The sequence below is a fragment of the Ptychodera flava genome, chromosome 12 (genome assembly GCF_041260155.1).
Source record: "Ptychodera flava strain L36383 chromosome 12, AS_Pfla_20210202, whole genome shotgun sequence".
NCBI lineage: Eukaryota > Metazoa > Hemichordata > Enteropneusta > Ptychoderidae > Ptychodera > Ptychodera flava.
In genome coordinates this window covers 42,801,036-42,827,277 of record NC_091939.1, presented here as the reverse complement: position 1 = coordinate 42,827,277, position 26,242 = coordinate 42,801,036, and the positions used below count along the sequence as shown (strand labels likewise).

The window sequence follows — 26,242 nt, the reverse complement described above, 5'->3', positions numbered from 1 at the left end:
CTTATGACCGTATGCTTCATCTTGTTGATTCATTTCTAGCCACTACCTGGACGAGATGCTCACTAATAGCAACCAAAAATGTAACTTTTGTCAAACACAATCCATCGACCAATAAAGTGTATATCCTTCTTCTTCAGGTAGTATGCGCCTCGAAAGTGAAAGACTTACAATCCTGGGCTTGAACAATTGTTGTCTTACTTTAATATTTATAGCTACGCTTCGACAAAGATGTTTAAAAACATCGTAATGATCTACCAAGGAAACTAGCAAGTTAAAAGGCAAGGATGGTTTGACTTTTTTCTTATTCGATCACCCCTTGCTTCCCTAATAAGCTGTCATCGGAGTGCACTGCTGTACCGAAAACATTAGGGCCTACACGTTGGTCATCATTCGTGTATGCCGCTAGACAACCGTCAGACCTACTCGATGTATTAATCTTTTCGAACACAGCCTGTGTGCAATATGTTTATTTTCATTGTTGATATGTGAAAGGGACAGTAACTGCAATTTTTGATGTTTTTCAATATATTTGTGTTTAAAGAGATTCTTGTTTTTACTCTTTAAAATGAAGTAAGCTTATTTGACTTTTCAACAATCGGTATGTTATATGGTTAGCACCAGCCTGGACAGCAATTAAGTTGTTGAAATAACATTACATTATACCAGTATATTGATGGCGCAAATACTACAATCTGATTCGTCGAGACGTGAAAATAACCGTGCTATATTAGCAATATGGCACGGTTTGAGTAGCCACGAACTCAGCTGGAGAAAAATTACCTTTCTGTTGTTTTCATGAAAGAATTGCAATTTAACATAATGATATTGATATATAATTGCAATAAACCGCCTAAGCAAGGGTTTTACAACTGGCTTTTGACCAGTTCACTCCATATAAACACTCGCTATCGCTTGTGCACATATGTCGTTAACTGGTCAAAATCTGAAGGGTGGTATCGGTGTTGTTTCAATCTTATTTTCTGACGAAGTTAGAAATACATTTTGCAAAATTTGTTCAACATACATATTTAGTTGCTTTCAAATTAATTTGTTCATAGATCTCACCTTGGTCGCAAAAGTAACATCTCTATACAGAAATACAGACTGTTTGTCTTTGTCTGTGCCTCTATAGGTAATTCTGCGGCCAAGGAAAGCACCGTCAACTGTACACCTGATAACAGCTTGAAGGTATATTTTGAAATACCGGTATACGGCGGGTGCACAGTCGTTTGTGGTTAGGCACACGATGAAGGCTCCTGCTGCATGTCAGGGACCTTTGCCATGTTCTCACAACCACGGTCCCTCCACAAGACCGTTTTGTGGAGAGACCGTGCCACAACCTACTGTGATTGATGCACGCATAGTTAGCTTCGAAGCCGACAGTTTATTCCTGCAGGAACACTCCCGGCGCTGAATTATAGCCAAGCTGTGCGGACCGGATGGTGTATATTCAACGCTATACATACAACGACAACGAAAGTAAAGCTCATAGATATAGTTAATATCTGCACTATCCGTAAGACAATCTTGCCATGTTCGGGTTTATCCAAACAAGACAAGATTGTCTTACAGACTTAAAAGTTAAATTCAGCGTCTTCAAGCCCTACATTTATTTCGAAGCCCGTTTAACGATGCATGACAAACTATGGTGAGATCCTCGATAACAGTACTGGCTATTTTTTATCGACTCTGCTGAGTTTTGGTTGAAAAGCTCCCAATTTAACTTACGGTAGAATGTGCCTTGGCGACAGATATTCACACTCTCAAACTTTTACAATTCTTTTCTGGTCTACCACTCGTGGGGGCTCATTTTAAATCATTTTCACCGTCTTTAATTGTTTTTCGAAAAGTTGAAAATTTTTATTTTTCTCAACAGAGTTAACACGGGGATGGCGGCCATTTCTCTAAAGCCAAAATTTGATAGTTGACGCCCGATTTTATCCTTTATTTTGAAAGAGAATTGTTAAAGTTTGAGTGCAAGTTTAAATCTTTCATTTTCGAGGTGCATACTACCTTACAATGGGACCCGTTGCCCATTGGTATAGACTGACAGAAGGCTTTGCTAATTCATTTCACTCAAATTATCCATTCCTGAGCAGTGAATTAATGCTTTAAGACATCAATGTCAAGTTCCAGTCACGGTCTCGCGAGCTCGAGCTCCTTGTAAGGAGATCAAGTGGATGGTCAGACAAATATGAAGGTAGTTGGGTGAATGGAGTTAGACAGACAGACAGAATTTCACAGACAAACAATAAGAGAGAGAGAGAGAGAGAGAGAGAGAGAGAGAGAGAGAGATGTATACATCACATAACTCACATATCACGCCTTGAATTTAACATAAAGAAATAACTCGGGAATGGGGAATGATTTCATACTCACTCGCAGGCAACTTTTTCAAGGTCAAATCCAAAGTTGCTGATTTTTTTAAAGATGATGACAGGCATCTTTATTTATGCTACGTTTGTAAGTCGATATTTACAGTGTTGCTCCATTGTGAACACTCCTTGTTCAGCTTATTCAAAAGGATACATTAAATGCTGACGTAACGGACCTTGTATGTGGAAAAGGTGAAATTTGGTATGTCCATTTCTGTGCAGATTACGGGCATGGCTTCCGTTCTACCTTTGTCCATCCGAGTTTCAGGACGCATGACTTTTTTCATCAGGATAGAGGTTGTGAAACAACCCTTTTTTGAAGGGAGAGCTCGATGTACGAATATTCAGCTCACATGTAGCTTTCATGATGTAATGATCTGTGCCAAAATGCTGTGAGCAAATGATCAAGGTCATACGATGCTACGGTCCTGTATCGTTCGCTAGCAGTCATATCATAAGACTTAGACTCAGAAAGAAGCAGTGGCTGCTGTTAAAGGCGCAAATTGTACATGACAAAGAATATAAACTTTAAACATGTAGAAGGAAAAGAACGGATTAGCACTACATAAACAGTATTTGTAAACAAGAACTGAATGCAATATTAATGCGAAAACCAGGGATTAGGAAATGCAGCTTTAAAATCTGTTGAATAATGAATGAGCAAACAGTTTCGTTTAAAAAACTGTCGTCATTTGAGAAGTCTTTACCTCAGTTGCTCGAAAGAATAAATTCGTGTTGTTGTTTTTCCTTCGTATTGTGAATCTCAAACTTAATCGATGACAATTTATTTAGTTTGTTATTCAGAAGCAGTCCCGATACTATAGGCCCTAACAGAAATTATACAACAGTAGGCCCTATACACTTTTTTCATGTGCAAAATTTTACAGAAGCTCGTCGCTAAATAAGTTCAAGTCATGAATTTTGTAAAACAAAGCAAATTAGGCAAGTATTTACGCATTAACGTTATACGTTTCATGCTTACGTTAGTAAACAGTCTTTACCTATAGTCATATGAGGGCGTGCCATCTGCCCACGTGTTGGTTGAAGCGACTGCTAAGTTTCAGCCCGCAATAACTCCACTATAGGTGCACTATATTGTGACAACTTTACTGTACATCCATTACAACATAGGTTTATTTAAAGACTTGCAATAAGTCTAAAAAAGAAACCACCTGGCACTAGCAAAAACAAGGCATTCAGATATATTTCATGGAAGCTTGGAGACGAGTTTAAATATTATTTTATCGTTAATTCTATGAATAAACAAAACGTGAATAATAAATAAAAAGGGCAAGCCTAAGCCTTGACTGTTGACAAATTGCCTTTAGCCCTCTTCATAAGAAAACACAGTCTTCTCAAGTAACGAAGGTGAGGGCTGACTTCAGCAGTGTCAAGTGACAATGAATTGTCACTTATGTGAACTATACGATTCTTGCCAAGGGAACTGATGACAGGATACGTAAGGTGATTGGCAAAATATGCAACCCAGATCACTGTGGTTTCATTCCTGAACGGGAGCTCGGTGATAGCGCTGTCTTCACAACCTATTTATTGCATACGTGAAAATCACCAATAAACCCCCTCTATTATCAGTCTACACCAAAAACGAAAGCTTTTTACAGACTCAACAGAAATTCCCCTTTCCAAGTCGTTGACAAATTCAGCTGTGCCACTGACTTCATCCGGTAGATAAATAATACAGGTAAAGTAATAAAGAAAGTGCAATGACTTTCTATCTGGCAGTATTTAAGTTGATAAGGGTGTGAGATAAAGCTGCCCTCTATCAACATTATGGCAGCAGAAGTGGTTAAGTGCTAGAAAATATTCGAAATGATGACAGTATTAGGTTTCATATCCTGCGAGAGAAACAAGTTTTGCAAATGATACAAGTTTCCTATTTTTTTCTGGAAATCCGTGATGATGGTGTCGATGTTACTTTTCTAGCCATAAGTGGCGAGCCAGTGAAGGGGTTGACAGGGCACGGGTTTACTCCTTTGTCCGCCGGTTTTCCTTTTCTTGCCATAAGTGGCGAGCCGGTGAAGGGGTTGACGGGGCAAAGGTTTGCTCCTTTGTGCGCTGGTGACCCTGATGAAGGGTTTTTGACAAAATCACCCTGTTGACACCTGCTGTCATATCCGACAGAAAAGGGGTTAGTCTCGTCAAATTCGTCATAACCGACAGAAAAGGGGTTGGTCTTATCGAATTGTATTTCATCAGCTTCTACTCGTCTACATTTCAGTAACTTTTCTTCTTCGTCTTTGTCACTGAAGAACGGATTGTAATGACCGGACGCGGAGGGCACTACTGGTTTAACATCAGTGGCGGTGCCTTTAAGGCCGGAACTTTCACCTTGCTCACATCTGTCGTCGTAGCCGACAGAAAAAGGATTCGATTCCTCGAATTCTGTCTCTTTCTTTATGTCATGTTCTCCTTCTCCGTCAATAGACAATGACTTGATGTAGTGGGTTGGTTTCTCTGTTGTAGAAGTGTCAACATTAACAGATTTTATTCCGCCTACCAAGTTGTCCTGTACAGATGACTCTGGTAAACTGGCACAAGGCCTTTCATCTGTCCATGGACTGACCTGTCAAACAAACATATTCATTCACTCTATAAGTCGTATGCCTTTCTTCCATTTCGTATCTATCTTTTATGAAATGCAAAGTCATTTACGGTAGAATACTCCTCGGGGACAGATATTGGACTCGCAAATTATTACTAACAGTTTTTTTCTGATCTACAAGTTGTGGGGTTCATCTGGAAGCCTTCCAAGAAAGACATATTTAATTTCACCCTTTAAATTTTTCGAAAATCGACAATTTGATTTTCTCCCTAATGAATTTCGAATATCAGTAAATGTTACGTAATTTGTTTCTATAAAACCAGATTTTGAGCAGTGACCCATGATTTTTATTGTTGATTCGGTGAGAATGGTTGAAAGTTTCATCGAGGCACGTACAACCCCCGGCGGTGGCAGTCTCTGGATGGATGGGTACCCACGCTCGTTAGCAGAGTTTGAAATGTACCCCTTTTCCCAGAATTTTTCTCTGAAAAACACCCCCTTTTTGGGAAAATCTGGGAGAAAATCACTGCGAAAACACCCCCCCCCCCCTTTTTCCGATATCTGGAAGATTTTACCTAAATATTTGCCAAGACATTTGAATACCATAATTTACCAATTTCAAAGCAAGTGTGCTGACTCTTGGTGAAAAAGAAACACATAATACACTAGCTTAGCATGGGTTGACTTTGTGTTTGATGTGCACAGTAACAGACTGCCTTGTTCAATGTATGCTTAGTAACATAATGAAAACTTGAAATACAGTGATCGTTCAATGTTTTGTCTTCACCATATGTTCATCAGTCACACTCATGACAATCACTTTTCTGATCCGTTTTGATCTTGTATTAGTTGATGGCTCTTGAGTTATTAGACATCGTCCGTCATCTGTAGCTGCAACAGATACATGTGGGGTACGCTTTTTCTTTGGTCTGATTCTCGGAGGGTGATCTGAAAAAGTACCCCTTTTTCTCGATTTCACGGACCTAGATGTCTCCGTGATGTCTGACGAAAATCACCCCCTTTTCCGCGAAATTTCTAACGAGCGTGCGTACCCGGCTGCTCGAAGACTGCCACCACCGGGGTACAACCGAAAGACAAGATCATGACAAACGAATTACTACATAACATCAGGCTTAAATGACGATATACGTCTCTGTGTGGCTATATGTCCCTGTGTGTCTATATATGTATCTGTGTGTTGACACTGATAATCCCTTCCTACCTCATCTTCAACATCATCATCAAGGGTAGGCCCAGCACAGCACCATATCAATTTAAACAACTGTCTGAGTAGTATCCTCTGACGTGCACTAAAAAATGAACAAAAATCAATGGTTCGTTACTCATTCTTTTTATTTGATTCCAATGGGCGAGTAAAACTAGGTAATCTAATGTACCTTGTCTTTTCGTTTTGTTTTGTTTTGTTTTGTTTGTTTCAAAAGAAGGAAGTGTAAGAAACATGTCATTTTTATTTTCCTATCTAATATTGCCGTTCAGCGGTTGGGTTTTCCATTCTTTCGTTTTAGCTATTAGTTGCTGATCATGGCAGATCTTATCAATAGATTGTACGCATTACCACGGTATCTTGACAATGCATTACGATTCCATACTTACGGTGTTTCTGTTAAGACTTCAGTGGTATTATTCATCTTCTTTTCATCTACTGTATTCATCTTGAATTATTCCTTGAAAAAAATACATTCAAATAAAAAAATGCCGTACAATCTTTCCAATGATTCTTGCCTTGATAGTCAATGCGTGTTCGTGCCTAAAACTGACAGCCCCCGAAAAAGATCTTGAAACTTTTTGCTTAAGTTATACACTGTTGAGAGCCGCACAATCATGATCTATGCCTTGTATTCCAAGCAGTACCCACAGATGCTGTCATGTTCGAAACGTATAACACTCATACAACATTTGTTACGGCAAAACATTAAAATGCTTCTGCGCGATACATAAAGGTAAGATGCTTGACTCCTGAATCATTACAACAATAGTTTTCAAAATTCAGAGACAGCAAAATCATTATGAGAGAGATATTCATCGAAAGAACAGCTGATAAATTTTAGTTGCTTCTGTGACATTCTTAGAGTGGCTTTCTTCCGACAACCGTTTTATGCCAAAAATTATTACCATGTGAGATTAAAGCAATATATTGCATTACAACAAGTTATGTCCAACTTAAATCAATAAAGTCGGCTGTTTCCATTTTTAAATAAATTCGATTGTTTTGCCATAATAAAGAAAATACTTACTGACGCGTTTCCAGCACTGTTCACTGTATGGAAGAACCAAGCAAACTGAATGTTCTCGTCAGCGTCTGTGACGTAAGTTTGTATGACAATCCACGGTAACTATGGTTCCCGCGACTTTTTGCCGAATCACCATTGTTTACTGATCGCGCAGTAGAAGTTCCTTTTTACGAGATCCCGCGCGAATGAAGCCCGTTTTGTTCCTTTGGAGTCAAAGTTACCGTGAAATTTGATGATGGCATATATCAAGACCGACCCTGGGATCTTCTGATTCATATTGCAGACGAAATTCGAAATTGTTAAAACCACTTTCACAATCAAGATAGGATATGAAAAATCGTAGGCCTAACAGTAATTAATATTTGAAAGTTGATCATTATTATTCTGAATTAATGAAATGACTGAAAGACATAAATACACCATAGTTGGAACTAACAGTACAATCCTTAAATTTATTTCTACGATATTTTATTTGCCCTTACAGTACAATGACAAGATTTGTCAACTTTTAACAAATTTCAGGGTTTTCTTCCCGACAAAAGTTCAATCAAATGTTAGTTTGAAAGGTTTATAATAAAATTTCATTTGGAAATGTTTGTCACCATACGTTTGCCACAAACGTCGGTTTGGAAATCAACATAACCAGGTCCGAGAAAGTAGCCAAAGGGACTGTACTGGAAATTACTACTCTTTTGAAAGTTTGTGGTAGATTACTAACGAGCGTCTTCCCACCGTACGAATTTCTGTTGGTTTTCAGTGCAAAAATAATGCTCACCACATTTATTCCCCTTTATCTTATACTTTTGTTTACAGATTCCCTGGAAATGTTTCAATTCCGATTACAGAGGCCTATATCATGACAGAACTAGCAGTATTGCCTTTTAAAGTTTGCATTCACAAACACCGGATGGATCATGAGCGACTGAGGATTCATACATGTTCAAATCACCCACTATATCGCATGGCCAAACATTTATTACGCCAACAACGTTTATAACATTCCGTTGTTCCAGTAATGATTCAGTTTTCTCTGTTGTTTTGATAAGAATGATTACGGATACTTGTTTTGTGAAACAATTACACAGCATTAAAATGTTGTTTGAGAACATTCTGGACACAAATCATACTTAAACAGAAGTACTTGCTATGCTTCCCCATCATGAAAACTTATCTTTCTCGAGGGACACTTGAACTTTATTTTGTAATCTCTACTGAAATCAGGCAATGGTGATACAGGTGTTATACTGTTAAGAGTGGTCATCGCGTAATTGAAATATACGTGATATGTCCCCCTAGAAAAATTGTAGCAAAATCAGGGGAAATGCACAACTAAAGTGATATCAAAAGTCAGTTTGGAGACATACACGTACCGTATACCACTACGTAGCTGCGGGTCCTTAGCTGTCGTGTTTTCAGACGGGATTTCTGCCGTTTACGGGTCGTTTTGTTTTGGAGGGATTAGAAGTCGTAGAAGCAGATAAGGCAGAAAGTTCCCTCTGAAAACACCATAGCTAAGGACCCACTGCTAGTAGTAACCCCTATGCCATTCGACGTGCGAGTAATGCAGCAGTCATGTAATCCCCGAGGGGACCCCACCTCGGGCAATATGGGACAAATGTGGGGATTAGACCGTGTTTGCAATGAAACTATGCCCAAGGGTGAGGCAATTTCTTCATATTCTTTCACCAACAAGTGCGGAATTTAAGAATGCCCCACCCGTTGGGCTGGCGATTTACTTGTTTTAGGTGGGAATTTTCCAGATTGTCTTGTCAAGGGGGTGGGATATTTGACAAATTTCATAAAGACTAATTTCCAAATCCCCCGCTATGCCCCGAGGTGGGATGGGGGGGGGGGACATTGACTGCCCCACAGTACTTCATCGAAACCTCTCTTCCCCACCTACATATCAACAGATGTTGCAGCTATCGGATAGATACTATGGGACGTTTCAAGAAGGCCACACATCGATCAGAAACAGAGACCAATACATGGGCCACACTTTAAATTAAGTTCTTATGGAGTCCGGGCCACAAATTTCCCGGGAGGCGTTTCCTAGCCTGTGATCCGGAATATTTTCCAGTTAATGTAGTTCATGCCTCGAAAGTGAAAGACTTAAACATTTGTTCAAACTTTCTTCAAGAAATCTTCCAACCATTCTCTAAAATCAAGATTAAAAATCGGGGGTTACCGTGCAAATTTTAGTACTGGAGAAACAAATAACCCAAGATCTACCGATATTTGAAATTCAAATTGGCTTCCATCCCTGAGTTACCTCTAAGGAAAAAATAAAATTTTCGAATTTCGAAAAAAACTAAGCCGATGAAAAGTTTTCTTACTCAAAGAGATTTAAAATGAACCCCTACAAGTGGTATATCACAAAATAATTACAAAAATTTGAGCGTCCGAATATCTACCCACGGGCGCATTCTACCGTAATCAACATATTCTGGTAAGCTTTAGTGTTCTCGACGCCCCAATTGTAGCACCGTCTGAAACTATGGCAAGGGCAAGTATATATAAACTGACTGGTGTGTTCGTTGTTGAAATTTGTCTGTGTTCATACGGTGATAATCTGGTGACAGCGTCCACATATGAGTCACGTTACTGTTGCTTTGGCACATTTGGAAATCAATCACAGTGACGGAGAAAAAAATCTTTGCAACACCAGTGTTAAACCTAAGACCAAGACACAAAAAGGTTGGTAGTACAAATCTTTGTTGGCAATGAATATGACAGTCAACATACTAAAATTAAATAATAGCAACAAGAAACCTGTGCTGAGACCAGGACACCTGTAATCCCACCCCTGAGGATGGCAATATAAACTGTCCCCTACGGCCTATGGTACGGATAGAAAATGAAGAGATTGCTGTCTAGCGCCCTCTACGGGCAGCCTGAAATACCGTGCACTTCCTGATCATGTATTTTCCGGTTTTTTTCCCACAGTTCTTGACTTTTTATCTCTCAAATTCGGAGACCATTGCATAAGTATGCGTGGTGTCTTTGGTCACTTCCCTCAAATTCCATGATATTTTGATAAACTTAAAGAGTAGCTTTGAAAAACATACAAAGAACCAACACAAATACTTCCTCCCATGTTACAAAGCTTTTATTGAAAATATGCTCTATATTAATGATGGTCATTCTTACAAGAGAGATTTCAGTAGTACATCTTGAACAATACGTTTACAATCAACAAGACTATGCTTTGAAGATGATCTTACTTTTATAGTTTCTGTCACAGTCCGTGTGGAGGGACTATGTTTCTGTCAAGTTGAACTCTCCTCATAAAATGTACAAACCTTCAAATAAACATTTGCAATTCATCAAGGATGGGGTAGACAAATGATTTTTTATTTCCAACATTGAAATGTTGAAAAAGGGAATTGTGTGACATCAAAATTACTGAGTTTCTAGTTATTTTTAATAATCAGTATTTAGTTTAACTTATGATGTAACCATACATTAATATCCTGAAATTTGAACTTCAATGATATACTTTAATAGAAAGGAAAGTCTAAAATGTATACATGTAATTAAATCAGGGAATAATTCCATATTTCACACACTGATGAGTGTGGAGACATTGAAAATATTCACAACATGCAGGGAGGATATCTGAACAAATCATAAGACTGAAAGAAGACTCAGAAATCAAATTGATGGACACATTGTGTTACTGAAACTTCTGATTGAAATCAAACAAAAATGAATTCCACAAATGAACCAGAGAAAAGTTGTGTTTTCATAGCAACAATTATGAAAAAATGGCAAATTCTTTCATGATGGAAAGTGGTAAAGTTTGTTGTGAAAATTCATATCCACATACACTGTAAGATGAGTCCTCTACAAATAATCTTTTCAGTGTCATAAGAACGAAGATGACGATGGAAGAGAATCAACCTAACACAAATCAACTAGTACAAATATCTTAATAAATAGTTGATATTACTGATAGTATACAAGACAAGACTGGCAGAATAAATTTCCCATTGTTTTATCACACTGTCACTGTACTTGAATGATGTAGACTACAGTATCTGCAGAAAACAAATAAACTTTATGCTCCTTAGAGCATTTGAAAAAGTACAGGTAAGTTTTGTGAAATGATGCTTGACTTCTAAATGATAATTTTTCACTGTATTTGTTAATTGAAATGATAATTTTTCACTGTATTTGTTAGATTAAATGATGATTTTACACAGCTTATGTCTCTGTGTTATTACTTTCTTCAGTTAATCAAAGCTTACAGGAGGAAAGAAAGCAAACAAACATCAAGTTAAATTCTGAGTACTGTACTAGTTTATCTACATTATTTAGCCAAACCTTTCTTGTAGTCACAAACTGCTTTACTTTTGAAGATCTCTGCTCCACAAAACAGTTTTATACAACAGTAATGTTACACTGCAGTGTACGTGTACAACTTACTTCTCCCAGTGACTATATTTACATTATTGTCCAAAGAGATAAACGTGACATTTTGTGTAAAATTTGTCTCATGTTTGACCAATGTAGTCCGTTCCTCAGATAATTACACGGAGATACCCAAAACCAATCACTCTGTACGTTTTTCATGTTTACTTCTTCAGACTTTTTGATGAATTCCTGGGTCAAGATATTGTTCTTCTGTGTAGATATTTGAACGCTTTACAGCTGTTGCAACTTCAGGTCTGGTGTCCATTGGTCTTTGTGCATCTCCCACTGACTTATCTCCCCTTGTACCTGGTTCAGAAGTAAATATAAATTTTAAGAATGCCAGTTACATCAAAATCAGTGCACCATCAAAGCTTATTTACTCAACAAAGAAAATTTCACACATACTGCTACAATAATGCAATGATATTTCCAATTGACATTCAGAGTTTCATAAATGTTGCTAGTGGCAACGCTGACTGCAAAATAAAACATGTACTAACACAGAAAACACATGATAAGTCTTTCAACTGACAACTTTCAAATAAGACCACAGTATACCTGCTGTACAACATGGTTACAATAAACTTTTTATTAACCTAGCCAAAGTAAGAGTAACATAATTTTCAAATTGTTACTTTCTAAGTTATTAAATATCAAGTAAAACCAATCATATTATTTCAGGCACATATAAGAAATTTCACATCTCCTGAGAATCTCATGAATATATTTGACAAAACCAATACACTACAAGTCAGTCTGAGTGGTTGGTTAAGACACAAATTTGCATTGGCCAAAATTGTGTGTGTTAACTGTTTAGTTCAGCCCAACTGACGCAGTACCAGTTGTAGAGTGGGGTGGATCAGTGACTGAGAGATGGGAGACTCAAATGCAGTGTAAATGCTAACCAAATTTTTTTCCTGTCACAGTTTTGGTATGCCAAGAGGCAGCCCTGGGCCTGAGTGTAAACCTCTAGAGAAAAAAGTTCTTACATCTGCCTTGCGTTGTCTGTATGAAATGTTTGGGGGAATATTTACTATTTTCTTAAAGATGGACGTTATTCTAAATCTACAAGATTCTTTGAAGAAATCTAGGAAGAAAATAATCACAGCTTCTGAGAAACTGTAGGGCTTGTGATTCATATTATTTAAAGATATGACAAAGTTCGTAAGTATCTTCATTTGTAAAACCAGTGAAACACAAATATTTTGGCAAGTAGATTGATAAGGTCTTAAAACAGTTCCATGGTAGATTTGAAGATGTAGTGGCTAAATATAAAACAACCATCATGATGATAACATGCCTATCTTTGCCTTGATGAAATGATTCATTGGCTTCTGTATTACTCACAAATTTGATAATCTGTCACTCAAATGATAAATGACAGCATACCTATCTTTGCCTTGATAAAATGATTCATTAGCTACGGTATTACTCACAAATTTTGATAATCTGTCACTCAAATGATAAATGACAGCATACCTATCTTTGATTTGATACAATGATTCATTAGCTACTGTATTACTCACAAATTTGATAATTTTAGACAAATCCTGACAGGTGTCACATGCTAGCAGGGTGTGCTAACCTTTTCCAAACACATGGTATTGCACAACCAGGTATCACCTGGTAACACTTTGTGGATCAGTATGGATGGTATTGCACAACCAGGTATCACCTGGTAACACTTTGTGGATCAGGGTAGATGGTATTGCACAACCAGGTATCACCTGGTAACACTTTGTGGATCAGGATGGATGGTATTGCACAACCAGGTATCACCTGGTAACACTTTGTGGATCAGGGTAGATGGTATTGCACAACCAGGTATCACCTGGTAACACTTTGTGGATCAGTATGGATGGTATTGCACAACCAGGTATCACCTGGTAACACTTTGTGGATCAGTATGGATGGTATTGCACAACCAGGTATCACCTGGTAACACTTTGTGGATCAGGGTAGATGGTATTGCACAACCAGGTATCACCTGGTAACACTTTGTGGATCAGTATGGATGGTATTGCACAACCAGGTATCACCTGGTAACACTTTGTGGATCAGTATGGATGGTATTGCACAACCAGGTATCACCTGGTAACACTTTGTGGATCAGGATGGATGGTATTGCACAACCAGGTATCACCTGGTAACACTTTGTGGATCAGGATGGTCATTTTTAATACTGTTAAGAATAAATGTCACATGGATCTGGTAATATTTTAGCTGGCAATGAACATAAATGATTATTGGACTAATTTCAACATCTAAATTATCATGAGCACTTCCACCATTAAAAATACATGTACCGCTACACTGCAATTTCCCACACAGGAAGTAAATCATTTGGTGTAAATTTAGCAGGAATGTGGTTGAAATTGTATTTTCAAGGAAGTTTGATTAGATGGAGTAGATGCATATATGCAGCTGAAGCAAAATTACCGTATTGTGCAATTACTGAAGATGTGATACAGACCTCAGCCTCAAAACTGTTAGTTTTGAATTCAACACCAAATGGTTATTGTAACGTCTGGTTTGTGTTCAACTCCAAGGTAACATTTCATATCTGTGTCACATTTTAAAAGACAAAGGCATCATCATATACACTTCAGCTACATGTGGTACGGCTGCATTAAAGTGATGCAGACTTGAACTATTAATACTTGTGATTATGTCACATCATTGCACAAATACTCAAGCTGCTAGTCCCAACACATAACATGAATGCAATCAAATTGGGATAAATTTAACTGAGAAAATCTTTGTAGCACTGACAAGACATGTTGTGGATTAATTGCAATAGAAGTGATTTCATAAAAACTGTTTTGCCAAACACTATTATGCAGGGAAAGGTGTTCAGTGCACCTATCACCTTTCCATCCTGACAATTTTGTGTATTAAAGTCTTCCTTGTAGCTTTTGATTTTTCGAGTAAACCTACCCCTCAATTTTTCTGAAATCCCTGTCAAACAGTAAATTATGACAGCTCCATCAGGTTTTTACTGTATCAATACTTAAAATCCTGTAAACTGCACTGTTTTGATTAAAACTGTCTGATCAATTCACACTGTACAATTTCTGCTCAAATCATAATAAGTAATGGGCAACACTTGCTGATTTTGTCAGATATGTTGCTTGAAATTTCACTGTCAAGGAAATGTCATGTTGATTAATTAACCATGAATCAAACATCCTTTCTCAAAAGCAATATGACAGAAATTTGATGCAATATATGGTAGTTTTCATGTGATTATCTCCAAGACCTAATCAGACAAATTATAGTTACTGAAAAGTTATGGAAGCATATCAAGGAGGCACCATCTTGACACTAAAGCAGATGAATATTTAAGGGGGTGTGGATTTAGCAGAGTTGTTTTGACTGTGATGTCTTCACTAAGTGACTCCAGGGTGCCCTACATTGTGAGTTGAAATCTCATCAAATTCCCTGAATGTAATCACAGATGAGCACTAGCTTGTAATGAAGGGAATCTCTGTGTGCATTAAGTTCATCATATATATGAACTTGGCAAGCACATGTCAGATAATGATCATATGATATAGATCATGTATTTTGATTAAAATAGTCTACAAATGACAATACTCTGGATTAATTCAAAAACTGGAATTCAATAATCAGTATGACGTCACAACCTCAGTTTGATACAAGCAACAGAGCATGGAATTTCGAGAGACTATAACACTGTTTGAATACATGTAAATCCTACCTGTTGTAAGGTTACTGCATGGAATTGTGATGCATGTTCTGTTTTGCACTGCCAAGATGTTCAATGTAAGGATTTCCAGTCTAAAATCTGAAAGGTGGAATAGTCTAATTTTACTGATCTGTCACACAATCTTGAAGGTTTTAACTATCAAACCATTACAAGGCTTACAAACATAATAATCAGTTGGTTTATGTAATACAACTTTTAAATGCAATTATTTATTGACATTGAGATGTATATGGAATAAGAATAAATGTCAATACTTGTGAGTTTGATAATATTGTACAGTATCTTGTTAGAACTGAGGAATTACTTGTAATACATCAATTATGGAAATCCTTGGTTATTCATTTTCATCAAAAGTAACATCACTGACTCAACATATATATTTGAAAAAACATGCCTTAGATTTTGAAAACATTCACTCACAAAAATAGTCAATGCATATAAAACCTACACTTCTTTCATCACACACAGACACTTCTTTCATCACACACAGACAGATATTACATCTGGTGCATACTACATCAAACTGGTACTAATTGCACATTACACTAAGGGTATCTGCACACACATTGTACTGGTATGTCTCACTTATATTTCTAGTAGTAGTTGTTATGTCCATGAATACTGTCCAATATTCCAACAGACCATCACTTACATTTAATGTTTAAATCTGACATAGAGAAGACTTTTAGCCATTCCTTCTGGTGGAGTCACATCACACCATGGTTGGAAAATAGCCATTCCTTCTGGTAGAGTCACTTCACACCATGGTTGGAAAATAGCCAATGGGATCACTTGCTCTATGACAGAAGCATCTTCTGGTATCTTGGCAATTACAAACTTATAAGCCAGGTTTTTGTCTTTCACCATCTCATCACCATGAAACTATAACAAAAGTGAAAACATTAATTAAAGTGAAAAATTGATATTAATTGCTGTTACAAATAGGATATGGCTCTTACAAAGTATGTTATAATCCAGGTATGTAAGGGTAGCTCAAACCCCTAACTGGGACCAGCCAACTGGGACTCCCAGTTGGCTTAAAATGCACTCTGGGACCGGTCCCAGTTCACTTCTGGGACCGGTCCCAGAAGCGAACTGGGACCGGTCCCAGAAGCGAACTGGGACTGGTCCCAGTTGGCCTCTGGGACCGGTCCCAGTTGGCTTCCAGGACCAGTCCCAGTTGGCTTCAAAATTAACTCTAGGACCACGGCCGCGGTCCTAGTTGGCCTCCAGGATCAGTTCCAGTACACTTCAGGGACAATCCAATTTGTAAACTGGGACCACTATGAAAAAACCCAGTTACTGGTACTTAATACTAACAATCTGTTAATGTTTTCATCTTTTTACTCTGCCATAATTGTAGGTATACGCGACATTTAATAGATCCCAACTATTAAAGGCCAAAAACACCTTCCAAATTAATTTAGCAATATTCCAAAACATTTAAAATCATTCATTATGTTTTCAATTACCAGCATGATGAATATTATTTTATATACATATAATGTCATTAATAATACACTATCTCCCAATACCAAGTATTGTTTACTTAGCCCCTCCTAAATTTTTGAAAATCATTTGTTTAATCATGTGATTTTCAAAAATCACATGATTAACAGTGAGATTGACAAAAACTCCTCAGAACAATCACGTGATTCAATAATAAAATCACATGATTTTTTCCCAACACTTTTTTAATCATATGCATTTACTCTTGATTAATCACTATGATTTCTTGGCATTCATTCTGATTAATCACATGATTTTTTTTTTAAAAACACAAAGCCCCTGTGTGTGCAATTTTTGTGTTTTTGGCTTCATGTTGAACAGTGACTTCAAAATCTTTTGTAGACCATGATAGCCCAAGTATGGAGTTTACAGAAGTCACTACTTACGTTTCATTGCCAGATATCAAGTTTTCGTGGTCAAATGAATGTTTTCAATGATCGAGTCAAACATACTCCAGTCTCATACACACATACACAACAAGGTGATATACTGATTGGTTCTAATTTTAACATTTTATTAAGCTCACAAAATTACCATGCCAAAATGACAAAAATATCTTCAAAACAGCCATTCTGCTTGTATTGACAGCAAGTCCACATTCATTTTAAAGCTTTATTTCACACTAGAGGATCAGAAACTGTCACCTTTGATTATTTTTATAACTGTCATCACTTTCAATATGTCCTTCTAGAAGGGGTGACCTTTTCACAGATGTAGCCGAAACCTACAAAATTAATTCCTCAAGATTTAGAATCAAGTAAAAGCCATTTTCTGCTACTTTGCATGGTATTCTTTTTCATTTTAGTGAGGTTTCTTTTATATTTTTTACATATTTGTGATCATCTGATTCTATCTTCCTATTTTGCAACACACAATTTTACCAGAGGAAGGGGCTTATACTGAAGCAACCCAAAGTTTTCTGTCTCACAAGAATTTCTGCACGGTTTGTGAACACCACTCAACTTTGTACTTACGTTCAAAGCATAAATATTTACACCTAAAGAAATTGTGAGAGACTAAAAAAATACTGACCAATGACTTGATAGAGTTTTCTATCAATCTCACAAACTGCATTGTCACACAAACAATCAAATTGCTACTGACAGTGTAGACAAACATTTACAAAAGAAGCAAACTCAGCGACCATTTCTGAGCCTACCTTAAGCAGTACTTTACAGCACTTTGTAAAATCAAAGTGATAACACAATCCCTGGATACCAAAGTCAAATTTTGACCAAAAATTGCCGCAAAATACAAAATTGCAGATTTTTTCATAATTTCAATATTTCACATAGAAATAAACCCTATTACATATCAAAGCTAGCAGACAACTTGTTTTTGGGAAAGAAATTGTTTGACTGAAAATGTGAAAAATTACCCCAAAAATACAAAATTGCAGATTTTATCGTAATTTCAATCTATCACTTTACGATAACCCTACAAATCTATATGCTAATATCAAAACTATGAGACAAGTTGTTTTGAAGAAGAGGCTTGGAAAGTAAAAAAGATGACAGAAGGCAACACAGGACAAAGGATGCCGCCACACATCCACCCATTAGATAAGGTCCACTGACAGCAGAGCTAAAAACTGGGCCGTAGAGGGTTGCAGAATCATTTAGGAGGGTTACAGAATCCCTTAGGAACTGGCAAAACATGACCTGTATCCTGATGTACCTGTCAAATGTGGAAAAGAAGACATATTTGAAACTAATTAAATACATTGTAGCTGTCCATTTATTTTGTGCCTCTTAGAAGATTGGGTGGCCACCAATAACTTTTTGAATGTGATCCACTTTTGCACAAATGAAGACAAATTCGTATTTATTCTTTGAAAGCACTTCGTCTGTTTTTGCTACAATGTATTTTACTTGAGTGGGAAAAATGTCTTCTCTTCCTTCCTTAAAATCTCTGAATGTATTGTCTAAAATGTACTATAGACCATTTGCCAGCTTCTTCTCAATTCTGCCTAGGTAGGGATAGTCAATAAATGCCGTTACTACCCAGTCACCATGGTAGAAAGGTTCATTTTGTAGAATATTTTTCTCATTATCCTGTTGAAAAAATAGAAAATTATTTTATGTTAGCTTATCAGTTTTCCATGAAATGTATGAGCTTTTCTTAGATATTTTGTGATTCCTTTGGATATCTGTCAGCACAGTACTTTGACATGGATATTAATTAAGGACAGTATGCAGTGGAAAGCAGAACTCATCTTGTAAATATGACATTCTTGTATTTACTGCAGTAGATATATAATTTTTATATAATTTCTTGCGTATACAAGAAATACATCTAAGTGTAGACGAAATAACCAGAGTGTCACAGCATGTCACTGCAGGTGCACTTTGTATGAACATTAGACCATAACTGTCTAAACAAGCATTTTGTTTGACCAAAGCTGGCAAATATTCAAAAAAATATAAGTATGCAAGTCTGATAGTCATAATTATGACAAATCTGAATTGGGTCATCCAAACACACCTGCATTCAAAAGCAATCAAACAAAGAGATTCTGAGAACTTTGATGATACTTGGACTTTATTGACCAAATCAGCAAAAATTGCCCAGAAAAGTTTTTTCTGATATTTTCTCTATTTTCACAAAACTTATACAGATAATTCCAAATGGACCCTCATTTCAGTGCAATCTAATGAGCAGTTTAAAAGAAGATATTTTATGAACAATGGAAAACTTGCCCCAACAGTTCAAATATGTAAAGACCAGCATGCTTTGAACCAACCTTACAGAAGCATGAATACCAAGTTTCAAAGCAATCAAAAAAAAGTTCAAGAGAAAAAGATTTTGTGACTTAGAACAGGCAAAATTGCCAGAAATATAATAATATGACAATGTCACTGACATTTGAACAGACAAAGGTCACACAACCTAGTGACCAGCATACAAACTTTCAAACCAACTGGAAACGCAATTTCAGAGAAAAGGTTTGAATGTGAACAAATGACAAACGACCGGCATCAGACAAGATGAAAATGAACGACCACACATTTTATTAGGTAAGCACTGCGTCGCTGACAGTGGAGCTAACAAGTACAGCCACCAACAATGAAATCCAATTTATCAAGACATAGCAAAGCAGACAAATAGCGAATGCAGCTGAGTAAATCTTACTTGTGAATCACAGCCATAGAGTGGTGTGATAACAAAAGTAACGGGAAATTACTGTATTGCCTGCCATTTCAGTCACAGAGACTTTTGGAGCTATGCTAGGGTAGGGGCTAACACATTGATATATAACATTCTTCACTATCTTCGGAAAGCTGGGAAGGGTTTGATACACAAGCAAAGTCTCATGGTACTCACCTCTGTCTTTCGTCCACACTCTGTTTCATTTGTAATGTCCATTTCAGGTGAGACAGTATATTCCTGATAACTGTTCTCTCTACATTCTGAGTTGTAGTTTTCTCCCTAAACGAATGAAATTACGCAAATACCATAGTGTGTTATTATTTCACCCTAACTGTAATTTCTGATTTCTACATGTATTACAAGTTCTTGTAACACTATGCTAATATCTACCTTTGTTACAGTTGTAGTTTTTGTACAAAAATTAACAAAGGGTCAGTCGGTTGAGTGCCACTACAGTATTTGAATAAAACTACCCGGTACATATAACAGCTTTTCAAGATGCTATGCTGCAAGAGCAATCAAATGTAGACATTCCAAAGGGCCTAACCAAAACAATAGACCATAGAGGGTCTATGCCAAAACCAAACAAAAATTCAGACATACATTTTCTTTGGTTTCCAAGGACATCAATAGCAGATGAAATCATACCCCCTCCACTGTCTATGATGAAATCAAGCAAACCCTGATACCTCTAAGCTAATTTATTCAAAGCGCATATCACTGAAATGCTCTGTAGCAGACATTGTTAGTGCATCAGTTGATGTATAATCTAGAGTTTTGTTTGGCAAGTAACTCTTATAAACTTCACCAATAAGTTCTGATGCAGGTATTGTATCTCACAATTTTGATTTAAGGATTTACTTCATGCTGTCAACACTGACATATTTACTCTCATCATCGCACACAGGACAAGGTCAAGTGTCTTACACAGCACAAATGCACATAAATACAGCTACAGGAGAAGGACCATGGACGTTAACACTATGCCCATCCCTGCATATCCTATCTATAGTCTACATCATGCTACGGTACAAATGTTACAGCACTTTTGTCACTTCTTCCACATCTCAATGAACACTGTATGATAAGATGACTACCAGGGCTCCAGATTTGTTTAGGAAGAACTAAGCTTCATGGCACAATATGTAAATTGTTACAACCAATCCACAACTCTCACCTGCTTTCAAGCTCTCCTGAATTTGATTGCACTCAATCATCTTACAGATTGTAATCAATCATGAACTGAGAATTGCAATGCCAACAGCCAGGCATGGCAAGTGACATCATTGTCACACCATTCACTAACTACCTGTTCTAAGGAAAGCCATGCACACTGTGTGAAAATGGTAATGTCCTTTTTACTTTCTGTATGTAAAATGACAAGAACTTTTTATGGAACCACCACCGGCTGACACTGCAAGATTCAACATATTGTTACAATCTCAGATGACAGTCATCTGAGATATCAGATAACAATATCAGATGTGTGCATGGAGATGAGTGATGATTTACAAATTTATATTGTTGTGACAGGTCATGATCATCATGACCTTGTCACAACAATATAAATTTGTAAATCTGATATTGTTTGCTTATAACTTTCAAGTTGTAAATGAAAAGGAACACTCCAAAACTGCTCACATTTATCAATTATATCTTGAGGCTTTTGAGGCTGCCCTGATATCATTGCTGATTTAAATACCATCAGTATTATAGTATCATTACTGAACAATTTCCTTTTCAACAAATCTTGACATGACAGGTATACCAATAGATTATTTCCACAATTCAAGAGAGAGTTAATGCAGCAAAGAAAACAAGCTGTGTATAATATATAATTATGATGCCTGTAGTTGTTTCAGATTATAATGTGTTTTCTACTAGATGATAAAGACAAATTGTTAGAAAGACAACAGAAACTCTTGTCTGGAGAAAGATCCTTTTATACTAACAAAAAAATCCAGTGGATGTAAGTGGATTGCCTACGGAAATGCACGATAATCTGATTGTGCAACAAATACAGGTGTCACAATAGATTCTGCATGGATGACATGTTTTCATCAGAAATTCTTGCATGTCGTTCTGTTGTCAGTTGAATAAATTCTACAGAGAACATTCCTAAGACACTTAAATAACTGTTTTGCTCTGTCTCAAAAAAGCAAGACCTCTTTCACATATAATCTGCATATTTGAATATCATTATACCTCGCATCTTGCACTAATAGCTCTTTCATAACTTACCATCACTCATCTCCATGCACACATCTATTATTGTCTCCATCACCTCCTGTCTCTTGGAATTCCTCATAGTCTTCCACAGTGTTCTTTTGCATAACAATGGTGAAATAAAGAAAGTGTATACAATGTTAAAAGAGTGTAAGTGACAGCAATGCCATGTAGAGCCAGAAGTCTGCTATAGATCTAGAATTATCTCAACCCGAGTCAGTTTGCCACATTCTACCATAGATGTACAAAAATAGAAGGATACAGGACAGCCCGATATCCAATTCATGCCTTATCTATCGTTTATTATCTCGCTGGTCTTTGAAGCTGTGGCATGGTTGCCGCAATCAGGGTGGCTCAGGCCATGGATGTATTTTTACATCCATGCTCAGACACACCCACTTCACTCATAATATTGTGAACATCGAAATATTGTCCCCAAATTCATAAAAAAATTCAAACTTGTGAAATTTCTTGCGTTGAATGCCCAGACTGAACAAATCTCAAATAAACCAATACTGAGAAAATCGACGCATATTTGACCAAGTTATTCTTTCCATGATGAGGTACGTAGTAAGACTAGAGACTTCCTCCATCCATGATCCATGTTCTTTTGAAGCGACTTGGATAAAGTCCCCTTGGTTGTAAAATTACTCTCGCTTACAAAGTATCTAGCCGCCGCGGAGTCTTGATTTTTTCTTTATTAGGAGGTTCAAGGTATGAACTCTTAAAAATGTTTGTCCTAAGTGCCGGTTCGACTGGCCGTTGCAGTTATCGTATTCTAAAAAGAATAGGCTATATAAGTATATTTACGGTTCGCCGATAGTTCGTCCCCATAGGATTGCGTGCAAATGCGTTCGTCGTTCATGCTATGGTTCAACCGGTTGAAGTCACGTTTCCAGACATTCAAAGACACCGCTGATAGAACTGTTATGCCCAAAATAAAGTCGTATATAAAGGCTTTCCTGTCTGGTAATCTTTGGCGATCTGAGTACCTGGCCGAAAATTTCCCTGGTGATTTTTTCGCCGAAGTCCATTGCGTCGCGTCACCATTTCTGCTCGGGTTGAGGTATTGTTCAACATGTTCAAGAAGGGGAAAGGTTACTACACATGCGCAGTTCTTGTTGTACTGTGTTTACGTGAGACAGAAAGTGAGCCAGGAGGTAGATAGTCGATTGTTTCCTCCTTGATGAGCCGCATATCATCGTTAAGATAGAAAAAGGTCGTAGTATTGCGACAACAACATTACTGGTCTAGAGACGCTGTCTGTGGCAATGCACGGAAAGGCTCGACGTGTTCCGATGACAACCCGAAGGCACGGCTATTCTCGCCCGCGGGCTATCCGGGTACTTTCGGATTCTGACGTCATTTTTTCCTCACAGAGCCGTGAAAACTAATAATTGAAGTTCGGATTTTTCAACCACCAAAGCAATATTCAAAGTTTCAATATACACAAATGATATAACTTTTAGTTCTGCTTTTTTTCCACACAAATTCTGTATCATTCGCTCTATTAAAGTTCTGTATCGTCTGATCTCTCATTCACCTCGCTCGTATGCGTTTCACCTACTGACGTCACTCCGCGGTCGCGAATGAATAAAATAACATGCTCGTGCCATTACGGGATTACTACATTACATAATCAGCGGCAGCTTTCCTTTGAACCACGGTCCGAACCGTGCTTGAACAAAGGCTTAGATGAGCTTTCTGTATCCTTCTATTTTGACCGTGATTTTGAGCAACAGTTCTACCGTGTCAAAAAGTTGTAAGAATTTTCTTAAAGTTATCTGCTTTTCTTTCCTCCCAACTATAATTGACAATAAGTGCTGTTTTCCTGCTTTTGGTTCTTTTATCGGCGATTTACTGCGCATACTTTTCATTTAGCTATAAAACAGATTTTAGCTCCATAGTTTGTTTGAACGAGCCCGCCAACAACGCACAGTAAACTTCTGGAGTTTTCTCAATAAGCTTATCGCTCAAAACTAAGTGGCGCAGAGTTAGTTTGAATCGGTATAGTAGCTTTCGGTAAAGCAAACGACAAATATCTTGCATCCGCCCCTGTGGTGGACTTCGTCGAAGTATATCTACCGTGCAGATTTCGGTCGAGAAAGCAGCTATGGGCGGTATTTTAGGCCCTACCGGACGCTTGACGCAAGCTACGTGTAGGCTGTGTCAATCATAGGGGCAAGTCATCGCGTTGGGCGTGTCGAATCTTTCTACCTCCACAAGGGACCGTGTGTTAATGAATATGAATGATGTTCTTTGTTCTTTGCTTGATGACTATTTTGCAAGCTCCACAGAAAGTTCCTTTTTGTCAACCATTTGCGCGAATCTTTTCGTATCATCGGTGACAAATTCGTCGATAGACAGCTGTACTGGCTGTTTTCCAAGATGACCTGATGATGTACAAGTCATTACTTTAACTTCGAAAAATGCAATCGATCGGTCTTCGGACCACGTTTTTTGACATATTTATTCTCGTTGCCAATTATTTATATACAATCATTAATGCTTTGTTTTGAAATCGTAATGACTATACTGAAGAACTTGTATAAATGCGCTATGTTAGCGGCGTACATGCATTTAGATATCTTTTCTACTACAATGGCATAATTATAATGAAGTCTTACCGTTACTTCGTCCTCAGCTACTGGTGTGCGTTAAACCACTTCCCCAAGGGGAAAACGGAAACACTTCGAATCTTCCAAAAATGTAGCTACGAAAACCGTCGTCAGTCATGTTGTAACAAAATCTCCAGTACCTTCTGGTGATATATCTTGGCGCGCTCCGAAGTATAAAACTATATCTTAGACTGTGTAGAGACTTACTTCTCAACAAGCTGTCGCTGGCTGCTATGGCCGATGTCTGTTTTCAGCATCGCCTTTTACAGAGCGGGACTTACGTCATTTACAAACAGAGAAGGTCAGGGTTTTCTTGTTTATATTTAAGCTTACATGCAGGCAATAAGCCGCCAATGTAGTTAGATCGACAGTTCCGACATGTATAAAGTTAACGTGGATTACACAACCCTCTACTACCTCCATGCACAATCTGAAGGTGTGACCAATTTTAGGGGTGTCTACTGCTGCTACTGATCCACAGCCATCATTCAAAAATTCATTCACAGACAAGGAGAAGAAAACAGTATTGAATTTGATTATTATGATGTTACAGAAGTACAGTAGTGATCGTGATTTTATTACGAAATTCACAGAAGTCTTGCAGAGTTTGGTTGTTGCCAATTTTATTATCAAACCGACTATCCATATCATTAAACGACATCTCTCAAACAAGTGATCCCATGAATAAAATTCTCTTGGATATTGTTGAGATTGTTGCTATCAACATGAGTACAACTTAGCTGCTGCAAGATATCCGATGCGATCGCGCTAACGTAAATCATTAGATCTTTTTGTCTCCAGAAAATGCAATGTATAATGTTGCCGATCGTGTATGCGGTACCAGTGTGACAAATGTAGAAAACCAGAGGTCGACTTTATAAGAAAGACACGATAGCGTCAAGGGGCTACCGTGTCAAAGAAACGAAAGATGCCGCCTTGTATCATAATGGCTATTAATTTTTAACACCAAAAGTCAACACATTGTACAGCGTCATGTTTACAGCTTGATACATAGGACCATTTGACAAACTTGCTCCTTCATGAGAGTAACATGTGGGTAAACTGTGATGAAGTTTATACTTGATTACGGCAGTGTTCAAATGTCTGAAATTCTGAGAAAAATCGAAACTATCTCGCACGTCAACGATTTATCATGGGTCAGAACACATGTCACATGATTACTTCTTTTGTTAGCAAGTAATTCTCAATTGCTCAACTTTGCTAATTTTTTTACGTTTAATGTTGATTGACAAATGGATTATACTTGATCACATTCTATCCCACTGTAGTGCTATTACATTTGACGTGGCGATGCTTCACTGTTACACTTGTTCAGATCAGCTGATAATAACAGGAACATTAAAATATGTGCAGAGCTAAGTAGCATGCCCGATTTCGATTGC

General features: G+C 37.5%; 1 long non-coding RNA gene across 1 annotated transcript; it reads right to left on the bottom strand.

The window, feature by feature from the left end:
* Positions 1-10,283: 10,283 nt before the first annotated feature.
* Positions 10,284-24,675, bottom strand: LOC139145949 (uncharacterized). Its single transcript, XR_011555062.1, has 6 exons — positions 23,032-24,675; positions 22,237-22,319; positions 20,170-20,274; positions 15,989-18,899; positions 15,328-15,414; positions 10,284-11,912 (listed from the first exon to the last, which is right to left on the bottom strand). It is a non-coding gene; the product is annotated as an uncharacterized lncRNA (long non-coding RNA).
* Between the last annotated feature and the right edge of the window lie 1,567 nt (positions 24,676-26,242).